The following is a 27,820-nucleotide window of genomic DNA, read 5'->3' on the forward strand; positions in this document are numbered from 1 at the left end:
CCCACATGAGAAAGAAGTTTCTGAGAATGCTTCTGTCTAGTTTGTATATGAAGATATTACCTTTTCCAGCCTAAGCCTCAAAGAGCTCCAAGCATCCACTTGCGGATTCTACAGAAGCAGTGTTTCAAAGCTGGCCTATCAAAAGGAAGGTTTCACTCTGTGACTTGAAGGCCCTCATCGCAAAGAAGTTTCTGAGAATGCTTCCGTCCAGTTTCTATGCCAGGATATTTCCTTTTGAAGCATAGGCCTCAAAGCGTTCCAAATATCCACGTGCAGATTCTACAAAAAGAGTGTTTCAAAACTGCTCTATCAAAAGGAAGGTTGAACTCTGTGAGTTGAATGCACAAAGCACAGGGAACTTTCTGAGAATGCTTTTGCCTAGTTTCTACGGGAAGATATTTCCTTTTCCGGCGTAGGCCTCAAGGAACTCCATATATCCACTTGAAGATTCTGCTAAAAGAGTGTTTCAAAACTTCTCTATCCAAAGAAAGGTTCAACACTGTGAGTTCAATGTACATATCACCAAAAAGTTTCTGAGAATGCTTCTATCTACTTTTTTTGGAAGATATTTCCTTTTCCAGCATAGGCCTCAAAGCATTCCAAATAAACACTTGCAGATTCTACAAAAGGAGTGTTTCAAAACTGTTCTATCAAAAGGAACGTTCGAGTCCCTGAGTTGAATGCACTCATCACAAAGAACTTTCGCAGAACGCTTCTGTCTAGTTTTTCTGTGATGATATTTCGTTTCCCAGCACTGGCCTCAAAGCGCTCCAAATATCCACTTTCAGATTCTACTGAAAGTGTGTTTCAAAACTGCTCTAGGGAAAGGAAGGTTCAACTCTCTGAGTTGGATGCACACATTGCCAAGTCGTTTCTGAGTATGCTTCTGTCTAGCTTTTAGGGGAAGATATTTCATTTCCCAGCAGAGGCCTCATATCGCTCCAAATATTCACTTGCAGATTCTACAAAAAGGGTGTTTCAAAACTTCTCTATCAATAGGTAGGTTCAACTCTGTGAGTTGAATGCAGTCATCACAAAGATGTTTCTGACAATGCTTCTGTCTAGTTTTTAGGTGAAGATATTTCCTTTTCCAGCACAGGCCTCAAAGCGTTCGAAATAAACACTCGCAGATTCTACAAAAGGAGTGTTTCAAAACTATCCTATCCAAAGGAACGTGCAAGTCTGTGAGTTGAATCCACTCATCACAAAGAAGTTTCGGAGAATGCTTCTGTCTAGTTTTTATGTGATGATATTTCGTTTTCCAGCCTTGGCCTAAAAGCGCTCTAAATATCCACTTTCAGATGCTACTAAAAGAGCGTTTCAAAACTGCTCTATCAAAAGGAAGGTTCAGGTCGGTGAGTTGAATGCACTCATCACACCGAAGTTTCTGACAATGCTTCTGTCTAGTGTTTAAGTGAAGATATTTCCTTTTCCAGCCTAGTCCTGAAATCGCTCCAAACATCCCCTAGCAAATTCTGCAAAAAGAGTGTTTCCAAACTGCGCTCTCAAAGGGAAGATTCCTCTCAGTGAGTTGAATGCATAAAGCACAGGGTAGTTTCTGAGAATGCTTCCGTCTGGTTTGTATGTGAAGGTATTTCCTTTTCCTGTGTTGGCCTCGTAGCACTCCAAATATACCCTTGCAGATTCTACTAACAGAGCGTTTCAAAAGTGCTATATGAAAAGGAAGCTTCAACTCTGTGAGTTGAATGCGCACATCACAAAGAAGTTTCTGAGAATGCTTCTGTCTAGTTTTTATGTGAAGATATTTCGTTTTGCAGCATAGGCCTCAAAGCGCTCCAACTATCCACTTGCGGTTTGCACAAAAAGTGTGTTTCAAAACTATTCTATCAAAAGGAAGGTACAACTCTGTGAGTAGAATGCACTCATCTCAAGAAGTTTCTGAGAATGGTTCTATCTAGTTTTCGTCTGAATGTATTTCCTTTTCCACAGGATGACGCAATCGCACCAAACATCCACTTGCAGTTTCCACCAAAAGAGGGTTGCAGAAGTGCTCTGTGAAAAGGAATGTTCAACTCTGTGAGTTCCATCCCCACATGACAAATAAGTTTCTGAGAATGCTTCTGTCTAGTTTGTATATGAAGATATTACCTTTTCCAGCCTAAGCCTCAAAGAGCTCCAAGCATCCACTTGCGGATTCTACAGAAGCAGTGTTTCAAACCTGGCCTATCAAAAGGAAGGTTTCACTCTTTGAGTTGAAGGCCCTCATCACAAAGATGTTTCTGAGAATGCTTCCGTCCAGTTTCTATGCCAGGATATTTCCTTTTGAAGCATAGGCCTCAAAGCGTTCCAAATATCCACGTGCAGATTCTTCAAAAAGAGCATTTCAAAACTGCTCTATCAAAAGGAAGGTTGAACTCTGTGAGTTGAATGCACAAAGCACAGGGAACTTTCTGAGAACGCTTTTGCCTAGTTTCTACGGGAAGATATTTCCTTTTCCGGCGTAGGCCTCAAGGAACTCCATATATCCACTTGAAGATTCTGCTAAAAGAGTGTTTCAAAACTTCTCTATCCAAAGAAAGGTTCAACACTGTGAGTTCAATGTACACATCACCAAGAAGTTTCTGAGAATGCTTCTATCTACTTTTTTTGGAAGATATTTCCTTTTCCAGCATAAGCCTCAAAGCATTCCAAATAAACACTTGCAGATTCTACAAAAGGAGTGTTTCAAAACTGTTCTATCAAAAGGAACGTTCGAGTCCCTGAGTTGAATGCACTCATCACAAAGAACTTTCACAGAACGCTTCTGTCTAGTTTTTCTGTGATGATATTTCGTTTCCCAGCACTGGCCTCAAAGCGCTCCAAATATCCACTTTCAGATTCTACTGAAAGTGTGTTTCAAAACTGCTCTAGGGAAAGGAAGGTTCAACTCTCTGAGTTGGATGCACACATTGCCAAGTCGTTTCTGAGTATGCTTCTGTCTAGCTTTTAGGGGAAGATATTTCATTTCCCAGCAGAGGCCTCATATCGCTCCAAATATTCACTTGCAGATTCTACAAAAAGGGTGTTTCAAAACTTCTCTATCAATAGGTAGGTTCAACTCTGTGAGTTGAATGCAGTCATCACAAAGATGTTTCTGACAATGCTTCTGTCTAGTTTTTAGGTGAAGATATTTCCTTTTCCAGCATAGGCCTCAAAGCGTTCGAAATAAACGCTCGCAGATTCTACAAAAGGAGTGTTTCAAAACTATCCTATCCAAAGGAACGTGCAAGTCTGTGAGTTGAATCCACTCATCACAAAGAAGTTTCTGAGAATGCTTCTGTCTAGTTTTTATGTGATGATATTTCGTTTTCCAGCCTTGGCCTAAAAGCGCTCTAAATATCCACTTTCAGATGCTACTAAAAGAGCGTTTCAAAACTGCTCTATCAAAAGGAAGGTTCAAGTCCGTGAGTTGAATGCACTCATCACACTGAAGTTTCTGACAATGCTTCCGTCTAGTGTTTATGTGAAGATATCTCCTTTTCCAGCATTGTCCTGAAATCGCTCCAAACATCCCCTAGCAAATTCTGCCAAAAGAGTGTTTCCAAACTGCGCTCTCAAAGGGAAGATTCCTCTCTGTGAGTTGAATGCATAAAGCACAGGGTAGTTTCTGAGAATGCTTCTGTATGGTTTATATGTGAAGGTATTTCCTTTTCCAGTGTTGGCCTCTTAGCACTCCAAATATTCACTTGCAGATTCTACTAACAGAGTGTTTCAAAAGTGCTGAACGAAAAGGAAGCTTCAACTCTGTGAGTTGAATGCGTGCATCACAAAGAAGTTTCTGAGAATGCTTCTGTCTAGTTTTTATGTGAAGATATTTCGTTTTGCAGCATACGCCTCAAAGCGCTCCAAATATCCACTTGCAGTTTGCACAAAAAGTGTGTTTCAAAACTGTTCTATCAAAAGGAAGGTACATCTCTGTGAGTGGAATGCACTAATCGCAAGAATTTTCTGAGAATGGTTCTATCTAGTTTTCGTCTGAATGTATTTCCTTTTCCACTGGATGACGCAATCGCACCAAACATCCACTTGCAGTTTCCACCAAAAGAGGGTTGCAGAACTGCTCTGTGAAAAGGAATGTTCAACTCTGTGAGTTCCATCCCCACATGAGAAAGAAGTTTCTGAGAATGCTTCTGTCTAGTTTGTATATGAAGATATTACCTTTTCCAGCCTAAGCCTCAAAGAGCTCCAAGCATCCACTTGCGGATTCTACAGAAGCAGTGTTTCAAAGCTGGCCTATCAAAAGGAAGGTTTCACTCTGTGACTTGAAGGCCCTCATCGCAAAGAAGTTTCTGAGAATGCTTCCGTCCAGTTTCTATGCCAGGATATTTCCTTTTGAAGCATAGGCCTCAAAGCGTTCCAAATATCCACGTGCAGATTCTACAAAAAGAGTGTTTCAAAACTGCTCTATCAAAAGGAAGGTTGAACTCTGTGAGTTGAATGCACAAAGCACAGGGAACTTTCTGAGAATGCTTTTGCCTAGTTTCTACGGGAAGATATTTCCTTTTCCGGCGTAGGCCTCAAGGAACTCCATATATCCACTTGAAGATTCTGCTAAAAGAGTGTTTCAAAACTTCTCTATCCAAAGAAAGGTTCAACACTGTGAGTTCAATGTACATATCACCAAAAAGTTTCTGAGAATGCTTCTATCTACTTTTTTTGGAAGATATTTCCTTTTCCAGCATAGGCCTCAAAGCATTCCAAATAAACACTTGCAGATTCTACAAAAGGAGTGTTTCAAAACTGTTCTATCAAAAGGAACGTTCGAGTCTCTGAGTTGAATGCACTCATCACAAAGAACTTTCGCAGAACGCTTCTGTCTAGTTTTTCTGTGATGATATTTCGTTTCCCAGCACTGGCCTCAAAGAGCTCCAAATATCCACTTTCAGATTCTACTGAAAGTGTGTTTCAAAACTGCTCTAGGGAAAGGAAGGTTCAACTCTCTGAGTTGGATGCACACATTGCCAAGTCGTTTCTGAGTATGCTTCTGTCTAGCTTTTAGGGGAAGATATTTCATTTCCCAGCAGAGGCCTCATATCGCTCCAAATATTCACTTGCAGATTCTACAAAAAGGGTGTTTCAAAACTTCTCTATCAATAGGTAGGTTCAACTCTGTGAGTTGAATGCAGTCATCACAAAGATGTTTCTGACAATGCTTCTGTCTAGTTTTTAGGTGAAGATATTTCCTTTTCCAGCACAGGCCTCAAAGCGTTCGAAATAAACACTCGCAGATTCTACAAAAGGAGTGTTTCAAAACTATCCTATCCAAAGGAACGTGCAAGTCTGTGAGTTGAATCCACTCATCACAAAGAAGTTTCTGAGAATGCTTCTGTCTAGTTTTTATGTGATGATATTTCGTTTTCCAGCCTTGGCCTAAAAGCGCTCTAAATATCCACTTTCAGATGCTACTAAAAGAGCGTTTCAAAACTGCTCTATCAAAAGGAAGGTTCAGGTCGGTGAGTTGAATGCACTCATCACACCGAAGTTTCTGACAATGCTTCTGTCTAGTGTTTAAGTGAAGATATTTCCTTTTCCAGCCTAGTCCTGAAATCGCTCCAAACATCCCCTAGCAAATTCTGCAAAAAGAGTGTTTCCAAACTGCGCTCTCAAAGGGAAGATTCCTCTCAGTGAGTTGAATGCATAAAGCACAGGGTAGTTTCTGAGAATGCTTCCGTCTGGTTTGTATGTGAAGGTATTTCCTTTTCCTGTGTTGGCCTCGTAGCACTCCAAATATACCCTTGCAGATTCTACTAACAGAGCGTTTCAAAAGTGCTATATGAAAAGGAAGCTTCAACTCTGTGAGTTGAATGCGCACATCACAAAGAAGTTTCTGAGAATGCTTCTGTCTAGTTTTTATGTGAAGATATTTCGTTTTGCAGCATAGGCCTCAAAGCGCTCCAACTATCCACTTGCGGTTTGCACAAAAAGTGTGTTTCAAAACTATTCTATCAAAAGGAAGGTACAACTCTGTGAGTAGAATGCACTCATCTCAAGAAGTTTCTGAGAATGGTTCTATCTAGTTTTCGTCTGAATGTATTTCCTTTTCCACAGGATGACGCAATCGCACCAAACATCCACTTGCAGTTTCCACCAAAAGAGGGTTGCAGAAGTGCTCTGTGAAAAGGAATGTTCAACTCTGTGAGTTCCATCCCCACATGACAAATAAGTTTCTGAGAATGCTTCTGTCTAGTTTGTATATGAAGATATTACCTTTTCCAGCCTAAGCCTCAAAGAGCTCCAAGCATCCAGTTGCGGATTCTACAGAAGCAGTGTTTCAAACCTGGCCTATCAAAAGGAAGGTTTCACTCTTTGAGTTGAAGGCCCTCATCACAAAGATGTTTCTGAGAATGCTTCCGTCCAGTTTCTATGCCAGGATATTTCCTTTTGAAGCATAGGCCTCAAAGCGTTCCAAATATCCACGTGCAGATTCTTCAAAAAGAGCATTTCAAAACTGCTCTATCAAAAGGAAGGTTGAACTCTGTGAGTTGAATGCACAAAGCACAGGGAACTTTCTGAGAACGCTTTTGCCTAGTTTCTACGGGAAGATATTTCCTTTTCCGGCGTAGGCCTCAAGGAACTCCATATATCCACTTGAAGATTCTGCTAAAAGAGTGTTTCAAAACTTCTCTATCCAAAGAAAGGTTCAACACTGTGAGTTCAATGTACACATCACCAAGAAGTTTCTGAGAATGCCTCTATCTACTTTTTTTGGAAGATATTTCCTTTTCCAGCATAAGCCTCAAAGCATTCCAAATAAACACTTGCAGATTCTACAAAAGGAGTGTTTCAAAACTGTTCTATCAAAAGGAACGTTCGAGTCCCTGAGTTGAATGCACTCATCACAAAGAACTTTCACAGAACGCTTCTGTCTAGTTTTTCTGTGATGATATTTCGTTTCCCAGCACTGGCCTCAAAGCGCTCCAAATATCCACTTTCAGATTCTACTGAAAGTGTGTTTCAAAACTGCTCTAGGGAAAGGAAGGTTCAACTCTCTGAGTTGGATGCACACATTGCCAAGTCGTTTCTGAGTATGCTTCTGTCTAGCTTTTAGGGGAAGATATTTCATTTCCCAGCAGAGGCCTCATATCGCTCCAAATATTCACTTGCAGATTCTACAAAAAGGGTGTTTCAAAACTTCTCTATCAATAGGTAGGTTCAACTCTGTGAGTTGAATGCAGTCATCACAAAGATGTTTCTGACAATGCTTCTGTCTAGTTTTTAGGTGAAGATATTTCCTTTTCCAGCACAGGCCTCAAAGCGTTCGAAATAAACACTCGCAGATTCTACAAAAGGAGTGTTTCAAAACTATCCTATCCAAAGGAACGTGCAAGTCTGTGAGTTGAATCCACTCATCACAAAGAAGTTTCTGAGAATGCTTGTGTCTAGTTTTTATGTGATGATATTTCTTTTTCCAGCCTTGGCCTAAAAGCGCTCTAAATATCCACTTTCAGATGCTACTAAAAGAGCGTTTCAAAACTGCTCTATCAAAAGGAAGGTTCAGGTCGGTGAGTTGAATGCACTCATCACACCGAAGTTTCTGACAATGCTTCTCTCTAGTGTTTAAGTGAAGATATTTCCTTTTCCAGCCTAGTCCTGAAATCGCTCCAAACATCCCCTAGCAAATTCTGCAAAAAGAGTGTTTCCAAACTGCGCTCTCAAAGGGAAGATTCCTCTCAGTGAGTTGAATGCATAAAGCACAGGGTAGTTTCTGAGAATGCTTCCGTCTGGTTTGTATGTGAAGGTATTTCCTTTTCCTGTGTTGGCCTCGTAGCACTCCAAATATACCCTTGCAGATTCTACTAACAGAGCGTTTCAAAAGTGCTATATGAAAAGGAAGCTTCAACTCTGTGAGTTGAATGCGCACATCACAAAGAAGTTTCTGAGAATGCTTCTGTCTAGTTTTTATGTGAAGATATTTCGTTTTGCAGCATAGGCCTCAAAGCGCTCCAACTATCCACTTGCGGTTTGCACAAAAAGTGTGTTTCAAAACTATTCTATCAAAAGGAAGGTACAACTCTGTGAGTAGAATGCACTCATCTCAAGAAGTTTCTGAGAATGGTTCTATCTAGTTTTCGTCTGAATGTATTTCCTTTTCCACAGGATGACGCAATCGCACCAAACATCCACTTGCAGTTTCCTCCAAAAGAGGGTTGCAGAAGTGCTCTGTGAAAAGGAATGTTCAACTCTGTGAGTTCCATCCCCACATGACAAATAAGTTTCTGAGAATGCTTCTGTCTAGTTTGTATATGAAGATATTACCTTTTCCAGCCTAAGCCTCAAAGAGCTCCAAGCATCCACTTGCGGATTCTACAGAAGCAGTGTTTCAAACCTGGCCTATCAAAAGGAAGGTTTCACTCTGTGAGTTGAAGGCCCTCATCACAAAGATGTTTCTGAGAATGCTTCCGTCCAGTTTCTATGCCAGGATATTTCCTTTTGAAGCATAGGCCTCAAAGCGTTCCAAATATCCACGTGCAGATTCTTCAAAAAGAGCATTTCAAAACTGCTCTATCAAAAGGAAGGTTGAACTCTGTGAGTTGAATGCACAAAGCACAGGGAACTTTCTGAGAACGCTTTTGCCTAGTTTCTACGGGAAGATATTTCCTTTTCCGGCGTAGGCCTCAAGGAACTCCATATATCCACTTGAAGATTCTGCTAAAAGAGTGTTTCAAAACTTCTCTATCCAAAGAAAGGTTCAACACTGTGAGTTCAATGTACACATCACCAAGAAGTTTCTGAGAATGCTTCTATCTACCTTTTTTGGAAGATATTTCCTTTTCCAACATAAGCCTCAAAGCATTCCAAATAAACACTTGCAGATTCTACAAAAGGAGTGTTTCAAAACTGTTCTATCAAAAGGAACGTTCGAGTCCCTGAGTTGAATGCACTCATCACAAAGAACTTTCACAGAACGCTTCTGTCTAGTTTTTCTGTGATGATATTTCGTTTCCCAGCACTGGCCTCAAAGCGCTCCAAATATCCACTTTCAGATTCTACTGAAAGTGTGTTTCAAAACTGCTCTAGGGAAAGGAAGGTTCAACTCTCTGAGTTGGATGCACACATTGCCAAGTCGTTTCTGAGTATGCTTCTGTCTAGCTTTTAGGGGAAGATATTTCATTTCCCAGCAGAGGCCTCATATCGCTCCAAATATTCACTTGCAGATTCTACAAAAAGGGTGTTTCAAAACTTCTCTATCAATAGGTAGGTTCAACTCTGTGAGTTGAATGCAGTCATCACAAAGATGTTTCTGACAATGCTTCTGTCTAGTTTTTAGGTGAAGATATTTCCTTTTCCAGCATAGGCCTCAAAGCGTTCGAAATAAACACTCGCAGATTCTACAAAAGGAGTGTTTCAAAACTATCCTATCCAAAGGAACGTGCAAGTCTGTGAGTTGAATCCACTCATCACAAAGAAGTTTCTGAGAATGCTTCTGTCTAGTTTTTATGTGATGATATTTCGTTTTCCAGCCTTGGCCTAAAAGCGCTCTAAATATCCACTTTCAGATGCTACTAAAAGAGCGTTTCAAAACTGCTCTATCAAAAGGAAGGTTCAAGTCCGTGAGTTGAATGCACTCATCACACTGAAGTTTCTGACGATGCTTCCGTCTAGTGTTTATGTGAAGATATCTCCTTTTCCAGCATTGTCCTGAAATCGCTCCAAACATCCCCTAGCAAATTCTGCCAAAAGAGTGTTTCCAAACTGCGCTCTCAAAGGGAAGATTCCTCTCTGTGAGTTGAATGCATAAAGCACAGGGTAGTTTCTGAGAATGCTTCTGTATGGTTTATATGTGAAGGTATTTCCTTTTCCAGTGTTGGCCTCTTAGCACTCCAAATATTCACTTGCAGATTCTACTAACAGAGTGTTTCAAAAGTGCTGAACGAAAAGGAAGCTTCAACTCTGTGAGTTGAATGCGTGCATCACAAAGAAGTTTCTGAGAATGCTTCTGTCTAGTTTTTATGTGAAGATATTTCGTTTTGCAGCATACGCCTCAAAGCGCTCCAAATATCCACTTGCAGTTTGCACAAAAAGTGTGTTTCAAAACTGTTCTATCAAAAGGAAGGTACATCTCTGTGAGTGGAATGCACTAATCGCAAGAATTTTCTGAGAATGGTTCTATCTAGTTTTCGTCTGAATGTATTTCCTTTTCCACTGGATGACGCAATCGCACCAAACATCCACGTGCAGTTTCCACCAAAAGAGGGTTGCAGAACTGCTCTGTGAAAAGGAATGTTCAACTCTGTGAGTTCCATCCCCACATGAGAAAGAAGTTTCTGAGAATGCTTCTGTCTAGTTTGTATATGAAGATATTACCTTTTCCAGCCTAAGCCTCAAAGAGCTCCAAGCATCCACTTGCGGATTCTACAGAAGCAGTGTTTCAAAGCTGGCCTATCAAAAGGAAGGTTTCACTCTGTGACTTGAAGGCCCTCATCGCAAAGAAGTTTCTGAGAATGCTTCCGTCCAGTTTCTATGCCAGGATATTTCCTTTTGAAGCATAGGCCTCAAAGCGTTCCAAATATCCACGTGCAGATTCTACAAAAAGAGTGTTTCAAAACTGCTCTATCAAAAGGAAGGTTGAACTCTGTGAGTTGAATGCACAAAGCACAGGGAACTTTCTGAGAATGCTTTTGCCTAGTTTCTACGGGAAGATATTTCCTTTTCCGGCGTAGGCCTCAAGGAACTCCATATATCCACTTGAAGATTCTGCTAAAAGAGTGTTTCAAAACTTCTCTATCCAAAGAAAGGTTCAACACTGTGAGTTCAATGTACATATCACCAAAAAGTTTCTGAGAATGCTTCTATCTACTTTTTTTGGAAGATATTTCCTTTTCCAGCATAGGCCTCAAAGCATTCCAAATAAACACTTGCAGATTCTACAAAAGGAGTGTTTCAAAACTGTTCTATCAAAAGGAACGTTCGAGTCCCTGAGTTGAATGCACTCATCACAAAGAACTTTCGCAGAACGCTTCTGTCTAGTTTTTCTGTGATGATATTTCGTTTCCCAGCACTGGCCTCAAAGCGCTCCAAATATCCACTTTCAGATTCTACTGAAAGTGTGTTTCAAAACTGCTCTAGGGAAAGGAAGGTTCAACTCTCTGAGTTGGATGCACACATTGCCAAGTCGTTTCTGAGTATGCTTCTGTCTAGCTTTTAGGGGAAGATATTTCATTTCCCAGCAGAGGCCTCATATCGCTCCAAATATTCACTTGCAGATTCTACAAAAAGGGTGTTTCAAAACTTCTCTATCAATAGGTAGGTTCAACTCTGTGAGTTGAATGCAGTCATCACAAAGATGTTTCTGACAATGCTTCTGTCTAGTTTTTAGGTGAAGATATTTCCTTTTCCAGCACAGGCCTCAAAGCGTTCGAAATAAACACTCGCAGATTCTACAAAAGGAGTGTTTCAAAACTATCCTATCCAAAGGAACGTGCAAGTCTGTGAGTTGAATCCACTCATCACAAAGAAGTTTCTGAGAATGCTTCTGTCTAGTTTTTATGTGATGATATTTCGTTTTCCAGCCTTGGCCTAAAAGCGCTCTAAATATCCACTTTCAGATGCTACTAAAAGAGCGTTTCAAAACTGCTCTATCAAAAGGAAGGTTCAAGTCCGTGAGTTGAATGCACTCATCACACTGAAGTTTCTGACAATGCTTCCGTCTAGTGTTTATGTGAAGATATTTCCTTTTCCAGCATTGTCCTGAAATCGCTCCAAACATCCCCTAGCAAATTCTGCCAAAAGAGTGTTTCCAAACTGCGCTCTCAAAGGGAAGACTCCTCTCTGTGAGTTGAATGCATAAAGCACAGGGTAGTTTCTGAGAATGCTTCTGTATGGTTTATATGTGAAGGTATTTCCTTTTCCAGTGTTGGCCTCTTAGCACTCCAAATATTCACTTGCAGATTCTACTAACAGAGTGTTTCAAAAGTGCTGAACGAAAAGGAAGCTTCAACTCTGTGAGTTGAATGCGTGCATCACAAAGAAGTTTCTGAGAATGCTTCTGTCTAGTTTTTATGTGAAGATATTTCGTTTTGCAGCATACGCCTCAAAGCGCTCCAACTATCCACTTGCAGTTTGCACAAAAAGTGTGTTTCAAAACTGTTCTATCAAAAGGAAGGTACATCTCTGTGAGTGGAATGCACTAATCGCAAGAATTTTCTGAGAATGGTTCTATCTAGTTTTCGTCTGAATGTATTTCCTTTTCCACTGGATGACGCAATCGCACCAAACATCCACTTGCAGTTTCCACCAAAAGAGGGTTGCAGAACTGCTCTGTGAAAAGGAATGTTCAACTCTGTGAGTTCCATCCCCACATGAGAAAGAAGTTTCTGAGAATGCTTCTGTCTAGTTTGTATATGAAGATATTACCTTTTCCAGCCTAAGCCTCAAAGAGCTCCAAGCATCCACTTGCGGATTCTACAGAAGCAGTGTTTCAAAGCTGGCCTATCAAAAGGAAGGTTTCACTCTGTGACTTGAAGGCCCTCATCGCAAAGAAGTTTCTGAGAATGCTTCCGTCCCGTTTCTATGCCAGGATATTTCCTTTTGAAGCATAGGCCTCAAAGCGTTCCAAATATCCACGTGCAGATTCTACAAAAAGAGTGTTTCAAAACTGCTCTATCAAAAGGAAGGTTGAACTCTGTGAGTTGAATGCACAAAGCACAGGGAACATTCTGAGAATGCTTTTGCCTAGTTTCTACGGGAAGATATTTCCTTTTCCGGCGTAGGCCTCAAGGAACTCCATATATCCACTTGAAGATTCTGCTAAAAGAGTGTTTCAAAACTTCTCTATCCAAAGAAAGGTTCAACACTGTGAGTTCAATGTACACATCACCAAAAAGTTTCTGAGAATGCTTCTATCTACTTTTTAGGGGAAGTTATTTCCTTTTCCACCATAGGCCTGAGAGCGCTCCAAATAAACACTTGCAGATTCTACAAAAGGAGTGTTTCAAAACTGTTCTATCAAAAGGAACGTTCGAGTCTCTGAGTTGAATGCACTCATCACAAAGAACTTTCGCAGAACGCTTCTGTCTAGTTTTTCTGTGATGATATTTCGTTTCCCAGCACTGGCCTCAAAGCGCTCCAAGTATCCACTTTCAGATTCTACTAAAAGAGTGTTTCAAAACTGCTCTAGGGAAAGGAAGTTTCAACTCTGTGAGTTGGATGCACACGTTGCCAAGTCGTTTCTGAGTATGCTTCTGTCTAGCTTTTAGGGGAAGATATTTCATTTCCCAGCAGAGGCCTCATATCGCTCCAAATATTCACTTGCAGATTCTACAAAAAGGGTGTTTCAAAACTTCTCTATCAATAGGTAGGTTCAACTCTGTGAGTTGAATGCAGTCATCACAAAGATGTTTCTGACAATGCTTCTGTCTAGTTTTTAGGTGAAGATATTTCCTTTTCCAGCAGAGGCCTCAAAGCGTTCGAAATAAACACTCGCAGATTCTACAAAAGGAGTGTTTCAAAACTATCCTATCCAAAGGAACGTGCAAGTCTGTGAGTTGAATCCACTCATCACAAAGAAGTTTCTGAGAATGCTTCTGTCTAGTTTTTATGTGATGATATTTCGTTTTCCAGCCTTGGCCTCAAAGCGCTCCAAATATCCACTTTCAGATGCTACTAAAAGAGCGTTTCAAAACTGCTCTATCAAAAGGAAGGTTCAGGTCTGTGAGTTGAATGCACTCATCACACCGAAGTTTCTGACAATGCTTCTGTCTAGTGTTTAAGTGAAGATATTTCCTTTTCCAGCCTAGTCCTGAAATCGCTCCAAACATCCCCTAGCAAATTCTGCAAAAAGAGTGTTTCCAAACTGCACTCTCAAAGGGAAGATTCCTCTCAGTGAGTTGAATGCATAAAGCACAGGGTAGTTTCTGAGAATGCTTCCGTCTGGTTTGCATGTGAAGGTATTTCCTTTTCCAGTGTTGGCCTCGTAGCACTCCAAATATTCCCTTGCAGATTCTACTAACAGAGCGTTTCAAAAGTGCTATATGAAAAGGAAGCTTCAACTCTGTGAGTTGAATGCGCACATCACAAAGAAGTTTCTGAGAATGCTTCTGTCTAGTTTTTATGTGAAGATATTTCGTTTTGCAGCATACGCCTCAAAGCGCTCCAACTACCCACTTGCGGTTTGCACAAAAAGTGTGTTTCAAAACTATTCTATCAAAAGGAAGGTACAACTCTGTGAGTAGAATGCACTCATCTCAAGAAGTTTCTGAGAATGGTTCTATCTAGTTTTCGTCTGAATGTATTTCCTTTTCCACTGGATGACGCAATCGCACCAAACATCCACGTGCAGTTTCCACCAAAAGAGGCTTACAGAACTGCTCTGTGAAAAGGAATGTTCAACTCTGTGAGTTCCATCCCCACATGACAAAGAAGTTTCTGAGAACGCTTCTGTCCAGTTTGTATATGAAGATATTACCTTTTCCAGCCTAAGCCTCAAAGAGCTCCAAGCATCCACTTGCGGATTCTACAGAAGCAGTGTTTCAAAGCTGGCCTATCAAAAGGAAGGTTTCACTCTGTGACTTGAAGGCCCTCATCGCAAAGAAGTTTCTGAGAATGCTTCCGTCCCGTTTCTATGCCAGGATATTTCCTTTTGAAGCATAGGCCTCAAAGCGTTCCAAATATCCACGTGCAGATTCTACAAAAAGAGTGTTTCAAAACTGCTCTATCAAAAGGAAGGTTGAACTCTGTGATTTGAATGCACAAAGCACAGGGAACTTTCTGAGAATGCTTTTGCCTAGTTTCTACGGGAAGATATTTCCTTTTCCGGTGTAGGCCTCAAGGAACTCCATATATCCACTTGAAGATTCTGCTAAAAGAGTGTTTCAAAACTTCTCTCTCCAAAGAAAGGTTCAACACTGTGAGTTCAATGTACACATCACCAAGAAGTTTCTGAGAATGCTTCTATCTACTTTTTAGGGGAAGATATTTCCTTTTCCAGCATAGGCCTGAAAGCGCTCCAAATAAACACTTGCAGATTCTACAAAAGGAGTGTTTCAAAACTGTTCTACCAAAAGGAACGTTCGAGTCCCTGAGTTGAATGCACTCATCACAAAGAACTTTCGCAGAACGCTTCTGTCTTGTTTTTCTGTGATGATATTTCGTTTCCCAGCACTGGCCTCAAAGCGCTCCAAATATCCACTTTCAGATTCTACTGAAAGTGTGTTTCAAAACTGCTCTAGGGAAAGGAAGGTTCAACTCTGTGAGTTGGATGCACACATTGCCAAGTCTTTTCTGAGTATGCTTCTGTCTAGCTTTTAGGGGAAGATATTTCATTTCCCAGCAGAGGCCTCATATCACTCCAAATATTCACTTGCAGATTCTACAAAAAGGGTGTTTCAAAACTTCTCTATCAATAGGTAGGTTCAACTCTGTGAGTTGAATGCAGTCATCACAAAGATGTTTCTGACAATGCTTCTGTCTAGTTTTTAGGTGAAGATATTTCCTTTTCCAGCACAGGCCTCAAAGCGTTCGAAATAAACACTCGCAGATTCTACAAAAGGAGTGTTTCAAAACTATCCTATCCAAAGGAACGTGCAAGTCTGTGAGTTGAATCCACTCATCACAAAGAAGTTTCTGAGAATGCTTCTGTCTAGTTTTTATGTGATGATATTTCGTTTTCCAGCCTTGGCCTCAAAGCGCTCCAAATATCCACTTTCAGATGCTACTAAAAGAGCGTTTCAAAACTGCTCTATCAAAAGGAAGGTTCAGGTCTGTGAGTTGAATGCACTCATCACACCGAAGATTCTGACAATGCTTCTGTCTAGTGTTTAAGTGAAGATATTTCCTTTTCCAGCCTAGTCCTGAAATCGCTGCAAACATCCCCTAGCAAATTCTGCAAAAAGAGTGTTTCCAAACTGCGCTCTCAAAGGGAAGATTCCTCTCAGTGAGTTGAATGCATAAAGCACAGGGTAGTTTCTGAGAATGCTTCCGTCTGGTTTGCATGTGAAGGTATTTCCTTTTCCAGTGTTGGCCTCGTAGCACTCCAAATATTCCCTTGCAGATTCTACTAACAGAGCGTTTCAAAAGTGCTATATGAAAAGGAAGCTTCAACTCTGTGAGTTGAATGCGCACATCACAAAGAAGTTTCTGAGAATGCTTCTGTCTAGTTTTTATGTGAAGATATTTCGTTTTGCAGCATAGGCCTCAAAGCGCTCCAACTATCCACTTGCGGTTTGCACAAAAAGTGTGTTTCAAAACTATTCTATCAAAAGGAAGGTACAACTCTGTGAGTAGAATGCACTCATCTCAAGAAGTTTCTGAGAATGGTTCTATCTAGTTTTCGTCTGAATGTATTTCCTTTTCCACTGGATGACGCAATCGCACCAAACATCCACGTGCAGTTTCCACCAAAAGAGGGTTGCAGAACTGCTCTGTGAAAAGGAATGTTCAACTCTGTGAGTTCCATCCCCACATGAGAAAGAAGTTTCTGAGAATGCTTCTGTCTAGTTTGTATATGAAGATATTACCTTTTCCAGCCTAAGCCTCAAAGAGCTCCAAGCATCCACTTGCGGATTCAACAGAAGCAGTGCTTCAAAGCTGGCCTATCAAAAGGAAGGTTTCACTCTGTGACTTGAAGGCCCTCATCGTAAAGAAGTTTCTGAGAATGCTTCCGTCCCGTTTCTATGCCAGGATATTTCCTTTTGAAGCATAGGCCTCAAAGCGTTCCAAATATCCACGTGCAGATTCTACAAAAAGAGTGTTTCAAAACTGCTCTATCAAAAGGAAGGTTGAACTCTGTGATTTGAATGCACAAAGCACAGGGAACTTTCTGAGAATGCTTTTTCCTAGTTTCTATGGGAAGATATTTCCTTTTCCGGCGTAGGCCTCAAGGAAGTCAATATATCCACTTGAAGATTCTGCTAAAAGAGTGTTTCAAAACTTCTCTCTCCAAAGAAAGGTTCAACACTGTGAGTTCAATGTACACATCACCAAGAAGTTTCTGAGAATGCTTCTATCTACTTTTTAGGGGAAGATATTTCCTTTTCCAGCATAGGGCTGAAAGCGCTCCAAATAAACACTTGCAGATTCTACAAAAGGAGTGTTTCAAAACTGTTCTATCAAAAGGAACGTTCGAGTCTCTGAGTTGAATGCACTCATCACAAAGAACTTTCGCAGAACGCTTCTGTCTAGTTTTTCTGTGATGATATTTCGTTTCCCAGCACTGGCCTCAAATCGCTCCAAATATCCACTTTCAGATTCTACTAAAAGAGTGTTTCAAAACCGCTCTAGGGAAAGGAAGGTTCAACTCTGTGAGTTGGATGCACACATTCCCAAGTCGTTTCTGAGTATGCTTCTGTCTAGCTTTTAGGGGAAGATATTTCATTTCCCAGCAGAGGCTTCATATCGCTCCAAATATTCACTTGCAGATTCTACAAAAAGGGTGTTTCAAAACTTCTCTATCAATAGGTAGGTTCAACTCTGTGAGTTGAATGCAGTCATCACAAAGATGTTTCTGACAATGCTTCTGTCTAGTTTTTAGGTGAAGATATTTCCTTTTCCAGCATGGGCCTCAAAGCGTTCGAAATAAACACTCGCAGATTCTACAAAAGGAGTGTTTCAAAGCTATCCTATCCAAAGGAACGTGCAAGTCTGTGAGTTGAATCCACTCATCACAAAGAAGTTTCTGAGAATGCTTCTGTCTAGTTTTTATGTGATGATATTTCGTTTTCCAGCCTTGGCCTCAAAGCGCTCAAAATATCCACTTTCAGATGCTACTAAAAGAGCGTTTCAAAACTGCTCTATGAAAAGGAAGGTTCAGGTCTGTGAGTTGAATGCACTCATCACACCGAAGTTTCTGACAATGCTTCTGTCTAGTGTTTAAGTGAAGATATTTCCTTTTCCAGCCTAGTCCTGAAATCGCTCCAAACATCCCCTAGCAAATTCTGCAAAAAGAGTGTTTCCAAACTGCGCTCTCAAAGGGAAGATTCCTCTCAGTGAGTTGAATGCATAAAGCACAGGGTAGTTTCTGAGAATGCTTCCGTCTGGTTTGTATGTGAAGGTATTTCCTTTTCCAGTGTTGGCCTCGTAGCACTCCAAATATTCCCTTGCAGATTCTACTAACAGAGCGTTTCAAAAGTGCTATATGAAAAGGAAGCTTCAACTCTGTGAGTTGAATGCGCACATCACAAAGAAGTTTCTGAGAATGCTTCTGTCTAGTTTTTATGTGAAGATATTTCGTTTTGCAGCATACGCCTCAAAGCGCTCCAACTATCCACTTGCGGTTTGCACAAAAAGTGTGTTTCAAAACTATTCTATCAAAAGGAAGGTACAACTCTGTGAGTAGAATGCACTCATCTCAAGAAGTTTCTGAGAATGGTTCTATCTAGTTTTCGTCTGAATGTATTTCCTTTTCCACTGGATGACGCAATCGCACCAAACATCCACTTGCAGTTTCCACCAAAAGATGGTTGCAGAACTGCTCTGTGAAAAGGAATGTTCAACTCTGTGAGTTCCATCCCCACATGACAAATAAGTTTCTGAGAATGCTTCTGTCTAGTTTGTATATGAAGATATTACCTTTTCCAGCCTAAGCCTCAAAGAGCTCCAAGCATCCACTTGCGGATTCCACAGAAGCAGTGTTTCAAAGCTGGCCTATCAAAAGGAAGGTTTCACTCTGTGACTTGAAGGACCTCATCGCAAAGAAGTTTCTGAGAATGCTTCCGTCCCGTTTCTATGCCAGGATATTTCCTTTTGAAGCATAGGCCTCAAAGCGTTCCAAATATCCACGTGCAGATTCTACAAAAAGAGTGTTTCAAAACTGCTCTATCAAAAGGAAGGTTGAACTCTGTGAGTTGAATGCACAAAGCACAGGGAACTTTCTGAGAATGCTTTTGCCTAGTTTCTACGGGAAGATATTTCCTTTTCCGGCGTAGGCCTCAAGGAACTCCATATATCTACTTGAAGATTCTGCTAAAAGAGTGTTTCAAAACTTCTCTCTCCAAAGAAAGTTTCAACACTGTGAGTTCAATGTACACATCACCAAGAAGTTTCTGAGAATGCTTCTGTCTACTTTTTAGGGGAAGATATTTCCTTTTCCAGCATAGGGCTGAAAGCGCTCCAAATAAACACTTGCAGATTCTACAAAAGGTGTGTTTCAAAACTGTTCTACCAAAAGGAAGGTTCGAGTCCCTGAGTTGAATGCACTCATCACAAAGAACTTTCGCAGAACGCTTCTGTCTAGTTTTTCTGTGATGATATTTCGTTTCCCAGCACTGGCCTCAAATCGCTCCAAATATCCACTTTCAGATTCTACTAAAAGAGTGTTTCAAAACTGCTCTAGGGAAAGGAATGTTCAACTCTGTGAGTTGGATGCACACATTGCCAAGTCGTTTCTGAGTATGCTTCTGTCTAGCTTTTAGGGGAAGATATTTCATTTCCCAGCAGAGGCCTCATATCGCTCCAAATATTCACTTGCAGATTCTACAAAAAGGGTGTTTCAAAACTTCTCTATCAATAGGTAGGTTCAACTCTGTGAGTTGAATGCAGTCATCACAAAGATGTTTCTGACAATGCTTCTGTCTAGTTTTTAGGTGAAGATATTTCCTTTTCCAGCATAGGCCTCAAAGCGTTCGAAATAGACACTCGCAGATTCTACAAAAGGAGTGTTTCAAAACTATCCTATCCAAAGGAACGTGCAAGTCTGTGAGTTGAATCCACTCATCACAAAGAAGTTTCTGAGAATGCTTCTGTCTAGTTTTTATGTGATGATATTTCGTTTTCCAGCCTTGGCCTCAAAGCGCTCCAAATATCCACTTTCAGATGCTACTAAAAGAGCGTTTCAAAACTGCTCTATCAAAAGGAAGGTTCAGGTCTGTGAGTTGAATGCACTCATCACACCGAAGTTTCTGACAATGCTTCTGTCTAGTGTTTAAGTGAAGATATTTCCTTTTCCAGCCTAGTCCTGAAATCGCTCCAAACATCCCCTAGCAAATTCTGCAAAAAGAGTGTTTCCAAACTGCGCTCTCAAAGGGAAGATTCCTCTCAGTGAGTAGAATGCATAAAGCACAGGGTAGTTTCTGAGAATGCTTCCGTCTGGTTTGTATGTGAAGGTATTTCCTTTTCCAGTGTTGGCCTCGTAGCACTCCAAATATTCCCTTGCAGATTCTACTAACAGAGCGTTTCAAAAGTGCTATATGAAAAGGAAGCTTCAACTCTGTGAGTTGAATGCGCACATCTCAAAGAAGTTTCTGAGAATGCTTCTGTCTAGTTTTTATGTGAAGATATTTCGTTTTGCAGCATACGCCTCAAAGCGCTCCAACTATCCACTTGCGGTTTGCACAAAAAGTGTGTTTCAAAACTATTCTATCAAAAGGAAGGTACAACTCTGTGAGTAGAATGCACTCATCTCAAGAAGTTTCTGAGAATGGTTCTATCTAGTTTTCGTCTGAATGTATTTCCTTTTCCACTGGATGACGCAATCACACCAAACATCCACTTGCAGTTTCCACCAAAACAGGGTTGCAGAACTGCTCTGTGAAAAGGAATGTTCAACTCTGTGAGTTCCATCCCCACATGACAAATAAGTTTCTGAGAATGCTTCTGTCTAGTTTGTATATGAAGATATTTCCTTTTCCAGCCTAAGCCTCAAAGAGCTCCAAGCATCCACATGCGGATTCTACAGAAGCAGTGTTTCGAAGCTGGCCTATCAAAAGGAAGGTTTCACTCTGTGACTTGAAGGCCCTCATCGCAAAGAAGTTTCTGAGAATGCTTCCGTCCCGTTTCTATGCCAGGATATTTCCTTTTGAAGCATAGGCCTCAAAGCGTTCCAAATATCCACGTGCAGATTCTACAAAAAGAGTGTTTCAAAACTGCTCTATCAAAAGGAAGGTTGAACTCTGTGAGTTGAATGCACAAAGCACAGGGAACTTTCTGAGAATGCTTTTGCCTAGTTTCTATGGGAAGATATTTCCTTTTCCGGCGTAGGCCTCAAGGAACTCCATATATCTACTTGAAGATTCTGCTAAAAGAGTGTTTCAAAACTTCTCTCTCCAAAGAAAGGTTCAACACTGTGAGTTCAATGTACACATCACCAAGAAGTTTCTGAGAATGCTTCTATCTACTTTTTAGGGGAAGATATTTCCTTTTCCAGCATAGGCCTGAAAGCGCTCCAAATAAACACTTGCAGATTCTACAAAAGGAGTGTTTCAAAACTGTTCTACCAAAAGGAACGTTCGAGTCCCTGAGTTGAATGCACTCATCACAAGGAACTTTCGCAGAACGCTTCTGTCTAGTTTTTCTGTGATGATATTTCGTTTCCCAGCACTGGCCTCAAATCGCTCCAAATATCCACTTTCAGATTCTACTAAAAGAGTGTTTCAAAACTGCTCTAGGGAAAGGAAGGTTCAACTCTGTGAGTTGGATGCACACATTGCCAAGTCGTTTCTGAGTATGCTTCTGTCTAGCTTTTAGGGGAAGATATTTCATTTCCCAGCAGAGGCCTCATATCGCTCCAAATATTCACTTGCAGATTCTACAAAAAGGGTGTTTCAAAACTTCTCTATCAATAGGTAGGTTCAACTCTGTGAGTTGAATGCAGTCATCACAAAGATGTTTCTGACAATGCTTCTGTCTAGTTTTTAGGTGAAGATATTTCCTTTTCCAGCATAGGCCTCTAAGCGTTCGAAATAGACACTCGCAGATTCTACAAAAGGAGTGTTTCAAAACTATCCTATCCAAAGGAACGTGCAAGTCTGTGAGTTGAATCCACTCATCACAAAGAAGTTTCTGAGAATGCTTCTGTCTAGTTTTTATGTGATGATATTTCGTTTTCCAGCCTTGGCCTCAAAGCGCTCCAAATATCCACTTTCAGATGCTACTAAAAGAGCGTTTCAAAACTGCTCTATCAAAAGGAAGGTTCAGTTCTGTGAGTTGAATGCACTCATCACACCGAAGTTTCTGACAATGCTTCTGTCTAGTGTTTAAGTGAAGATATTTCCTTTTCCAGCCTAGTCCTGAAATCGCTCCAAACATCCCCTAGCAAATTCTGCAAAAAGAGTGTTTCCAAACTGCGCTCTCAAAGGGAAGATTCCTCTCAGTGAGTTGAATGCATAAAGCACAGGGTAGTTTCTGAGAATGCTTCCGTCTTGTTTGCATGTGAAAGTATTTCCTTTTCCAGTGTTGGCCTCGTAGCCCTCCAAATATTCCCTTGCAGATTCTACTAACAGAGCGTTTCAAAAGTGCTATATGAAAAGGAAGCTTCAACTCTGTGAGTTGAATGCGCACATCACAAAGAAGTTTCTGAGAATGCTTCTGTCTAGTTTTTATGTGAAGATATTTCGTTTTGCAGCATACGCCTCAAAGCGCTCCAACTATCCACTTGCGGTTTGCACAAAAAGTGTGTTTCAAAACTATTCTATCAAAAGGAAGGTACAACTCTGTGAGTAGAATGCACTCATCTCAAGAAGTTTCTGAGAATGGTTCTATCTAGTTTTCGTCTGAATGTATTTCCTTTTCCACTGGATGACACAATCGCACCAAACATCCACGTGCAGTTTCCACCAAAAGAGGGTTGCAGAACTGCTCTGTGAAAAGGAATGTTCAACTCTGTGAGTTCCATCCCCACATGAGAAAGAAGTTTCTGAGAATGCTTCTGTCTAGTTTGTATATGAAGATATTACCTTTTCCAGCCTAAGCCTCAAAGAGCTCCAAGCATCCACTTGCGGATTCAACAGAAGCAGTGCTTCAAAGCTGGCCTATCAAAAGGAAGGTTTCACTCTGTGACTTGAAGGCCCTCATCGTAAAGAAGTTTGTGAGAATGCTTCCGTCCCGTTTCTATGCCAGGATATTTCCTTTTGAAGCATAGGCCTCAAAGCGTTCCAAATATCCACGTGCAGATTCTACAAAAAGAGTGTTTCAAAACTGCTCTATCAAAAGGAAGGTTGAACTCTGTGAGTTGAATGCACAAAGCACACGGAACTTTCTGAGAATGCTTTTGCCTAGTTTCTACGGGAAGATATTTCCTTTTCCGTCGTAGGCCTCAAGGAAGTCAATATATCCACTTGAAGATTCTGCTAAAAGAGTGTTTCAAAACTTCTCTCTCCAAAGAAAGGTTCAACACTGTGAGTTCAATGTACACATCACCAAGAAGTTTCTGAGAATGCTTCTATCTACTTTTTAGGGGAAGATATTTCCTTTTCCAGCATAGGCCTGAAAGCGCTCCAAATAAACACTTGCAGATTCTACAAAAGGAGTGTTTCAAAACTGTTCTATCAAAAGGAACGTTCGAGTCTCTGAGTTGAATGCACTCATCACAAAGAACTTTCGCAGAACGCTTCTGTCTAGTTTTTCTGTGATGATATTTCGTTTCCCAGCACTGGCCTCAAAGCGCTCCAAATATCCACTTTCAGATTCTACTAAAAGAGTGTTTCAAAACTGCTCTAGGGAAAGGAAGGTTCAACTCTGTGAGTTGGATGCACACATTGCCAAGTCGTTTCTGAGTATGCTTCTGTCTAGCTTTTAGGGGAAGATATTTCATTTCCCAGCAGAGGCCTCATATCGCTCCAAATATTCACTTGCAGATTCTACAAAAAGGGTGTTTCAAAACTTCTCTATCAATAGGTAGGTTCAACTCTGTGAGTTGAATGCAGTCGTCAGAAAGATGTTTCTGACAATGCTTCTGTCTAGTTTTTAGGTGAAGATATTTCCTTTTCCAGCATGGGCCTCAAAGCGTTCGAAATAAACACTCGCAGATTCTACAAAAGGAGTGTTTCAAAACTATCCTATCCAAAGGAACGTGCAAGTCTGTGAGTTGAATCCACTCATCACAAAGAAGTTTCTGAGAATGCTTCTGTCTAGTTTTTATGTGATGATATTTCGTTTTCCAGCCTTGGCCTCAAAGCGCTCCAAATATCCACTTTCAGATGCTACTAAAAGAGCGTTTCAAAACTGCTCTATCAAAAGGAAGGTTCAGGTCTGTGAGTTGAATGCACTCATCACACCGAAGTTTCTGACAATGCTTCTGTCTAGTGTTTAAGTGAAGATATTTCCTTTTCCAGCCTAGTCCTGAAATCGCTCCAAACATCCCCTAGCAAATTCTGCAAAAAGAGTGTTTCCAAACTTCGCTCTCAAAGGGAAGATTCCTCTCAGTGAGTTGGATGCATAAAGCACAGGGTAGTTTCTGAGAATGCTTCCGTCTGGTTTGTATGTGAAGGTATTTCCTTTTCCAGTGTTGGCCTCGTAGCACTCCAAATATTCCCTTGCAGATTCTACTAACAGAGCGTTTCAAAAGTGCTATAAGAAAAGGAAGCTTCAACTCTGTGAGTTGAATGCGCACATCACAAAGATGTTTCTGAGAATGCTTCTGTCTAGTTTTTATGTGAAGATATTTCGTTTTGCAGCATACGCCTCAAAGCGCTCCAACTATCCACTTGCGGTTTGCACAAAAAGTGTGTTTCAAAACTATTCTATCAAAAGGAAGGTACAACTCTGTGAGTAGAATGCACTCATCTCAAGAAGTTTCTGAGAATGGTTCTATCTAGTTTTCGTCTGAATGTATTTCCTTTTCCACTGGATGACGCAATCGCACCAAACATCCACTTGCAGTTTCCACCAAAAGAGGGTTGCAGAACTGCTCTGTGAAAAGGAATGTTCAACTCTGTGAGTTCCATCCCCACATGACAAATAAGTTTCTGAGAATGCTTCTGTCTAGTTTGTATATGAAGATATTACCTTTTCCAGCCTAAGCCTCAAAGAGCTCCAAGCATCCACTTGCGGATTCTACAGAAGCAGTGTTTCAAAGCTGGCCTATCAAAAGGAAGGTTTCACTCTGTGACTTGAAGGCCCTCATCGCAAACAAGTTTCTGAGAATGCTTCCGTCCCGTTTCTATGCCAGGATATTTCCTTTTGAAGCATAGGCCTCAAAGCGTTCCAAATATCCACGTGCAGATTCTACAAAAAGAGTGTTTCAAAACTGCTCTATCAAAAGGAAGGTTGAACTCTGTGAGTTGAATGCACAAAGCACAGGGAACTTTCTGAGAATGCTTTTGCCTAGTTTCTACGGGAAGATATTTCCTTTTCCGGCGTATTCCTCACGGAACTCCATATATCTACTTGAAGATTCTGCTAAAAGAGTGTTTCAAAACTTCTCTCTCCAAAGAAAGGTTCAACACTGTGAGTTCAATGTACACATCACCAAGAAGTTTCTGAGAATGCTTCTATCTACTTTTTAGGGGAAGATATTTCCTTTTCCAGCATAGGCCTGAAACCGCTCCAAATAAACACTTGCAGATTCTACAAAAGGAGTGTTTCAAAACTGTTCTACCAAAAGGAACGTTCGAGTCCCTGAGTTGAATGCACTCATCACAAAGAACTTTCGCAGAACGCTTCTGTCTAGTTTTTCTGTGATGATATTTCGTTTCCCAGCACTGGCCTCAAAGCGCTCCAAATATCCACTTTCAGATTCTACTAAAAGAGTGGTTCAAAACTGCTCTAGGGAAAGGAAGGTTCAACTCTGTGAGTTGGATGCACACATTGCCAAGTCGTTTCTGAGTATGCTTCTGTCTAGCTTTTAGGGGAAGATATTTCATTTCCCAGCAGAGGCCTCATATCGCTCCAAATATTCACTTGCAGATTCTACAAAAAGGGTGTTTCAAAACTTCTCTATCAATAGGTAGGTTCAACTCTGTGAGTTGAATGCAGTCATCACAAAGATGTTTCTGACAATGCTTCTGTCTAGTTTTTAGGTGAAGATATTTCCTTTTCCAGCATAGGCCTCAAAGCGTTCGAAATAAACACTCGCAGATTCTACAAAAGGAGTGTTTCAAAACTATCCTATCCAAAGGAACGTGCAAGTCTGTGAGTTGAATCCACTCATCACAAAGAAGTTTCTGAGAATGCTTCTGTCTAGTTTTTATGTGATGATATTTCGTTTTCCAGCCTTGGCCTCAAAGCGCTCCAAATATCCACTTTCAGATGCTACTAAAAGAGCGTTTCAAAACTGCTCTATCAAAAGGAAGGTTCAGGTCTGTGAGTTGAATGCACTCATCACACCGAAGTTTCTGACAATGCTTCTGTCTAGTGTTTAAGTGAAGATATTTCCTTTTCCAGCCTAGTCCTGAAATCGCTCCAAACATCCCCTAGCAAATACTGCAAAAAGAGTGTTTCCAAACCGCGCTCTCAAAGGGAAGATTCCTCTCAGTGAGTTGAATGCATAAAGCACAGGGTAGTTTCTGAGAATGCTTCCGTCTGGTTTGTATGTGAAGGTATTTCCTTTTCCAGTGTTGGCCTCGTAGCACTCCAAATATTCCCTTGCAGATTCTACTAACAGAGCGTTTCAAAAGTGCTATATGAAAAGGAAGCTTCAACTCTGTGAGTTGAATGCGCACATCACAAAGAAGTTTCTGAGAATGCTTCTGTCTAGTTTTTATGTGAAGATATTTCGTTTTGCAGCATACGCCTCAAAGCGCTCCAACTATCCCCTTGCAGTTTGCACAAAAAGTGTGTTTCAAAACTATTCTATCAAAAGGAAGGTACAACTCTGTGAGTAGAATGCACTCATCTCAAGAAGTTTCTGAGAATGGTTCTATCTAGTTTTCGTCTGAATGTATTTCCTTTTCCACTGGATGACGCAATCGCACCAAACATCCACTTGCAGTTTCCACCAAAAGAGGGTTGCAGAACTGCTCTGTGAAAAGGAATGTTCAACTCTGTGAGTTCCATCCCCACATGAGAAAGAAGTTTCTGAGAACGCTTCTGTCTAGTTTGTATATGAAGATATTACCTTTTCCAGCCTAAGCCTCAAAGAGCTCCAAGCATCCACTTGCGGATTCTACAGAAGCAGTGTTTCAAAGCTGGCCTATCAAAAGGAAGGTTTCACTCTGTGACTTGAAGGCCCTCATCGCAAAGAAGTTTCTGAGAATGCTTCCGTCCCGTTTCTATGCCAGGATATTTCCTTTTGAAGCATAGGCCTCAAAGCGTTCCAAATATCCACGTGCAGATTCTACAAAAAGAGTGTTTCAAAACTGCTCTATCAAAAGGAAGGTTGAACTCTGTGAGTTCAATGCACAAAGCACAGGGAACTTTCTGAGAATGCTTTTGCCTAGTTTCTACGGGAAGATATTTCCTTTTCAGGCGTAGGCCTCAAGGAACTCCATATATCCACTTGAAGATTCTGCTAAAAGAGTGTTTCAAAACTTCTCTCTCCAAAGAAAGGTTCAACACTGTGAGTGCAATGTACACATCACCAAGAAGTTTCTGAGAATGCTTCTATCTACTTTCTGGGGAAGATATTTCCTTTTCCAGCATAGGCCTGAAAGCGCTCCAAATAAACACTTGCAGATTCTACAAAAGGAGTGTTTCAAAACTGTTCTACCAAAAGGAACGTTCGAGTCCCTGAGTTGAATGCACTCATCACAAAGAACTTTCGCAGAACGCTTCTGTCTAGTTTTTCTGTGATGATATTTCGTTTCCCAGCACTGGCCTCAAAGCGCTCCAAATATCCACTTTCAGATTCTACTAAAAGAGTGGTTCAAAACTGCTCTAGGGAAAGGAAGGTTCAACTCTGTGAGTTGGATGCACACATTGCCAAGTCGTTTCTGAGTATGCTTCTGTCTAGCTTTTAGGGGAAGATATTTCATTTCCCAGCAGAGGCCTCATATCGCACCAAATATTCACTTGCAGATTCTACAAAAAGGGTGTTTCAAAACTTCTCTATCAATAGGTAGGTTCAACTCTGTGAGTTGAATGCAGTCATCACAAAGATGTTTCTGACAATGCTTCTGTCTAGTTTTTAGGTGAAGATATTTCCTTTTCCAGCATAGGCCTCAAAGCGTTCGAAATAAACACTCGCAGATTCTACAAAAGGAGTGTTTCAAAACTATCCTATCCAAAGGAACGT

The sequence above is a fragment of the Pongo pygmaeus genome, chromosome 3 (genome assembly GCF_028885625.2).
Source record: "Pongo pygmaeus isolate AG05252 chromosome 3, NHGRI_mPonPyg2-v2.0_pri, whole genome shotgun sequence".
Lineage (NCBI taxonomy): Eukaryota > Metazoa > Chordata > Mammalia > Primates > Hominidae > Pongo > Pongo pygmaeus.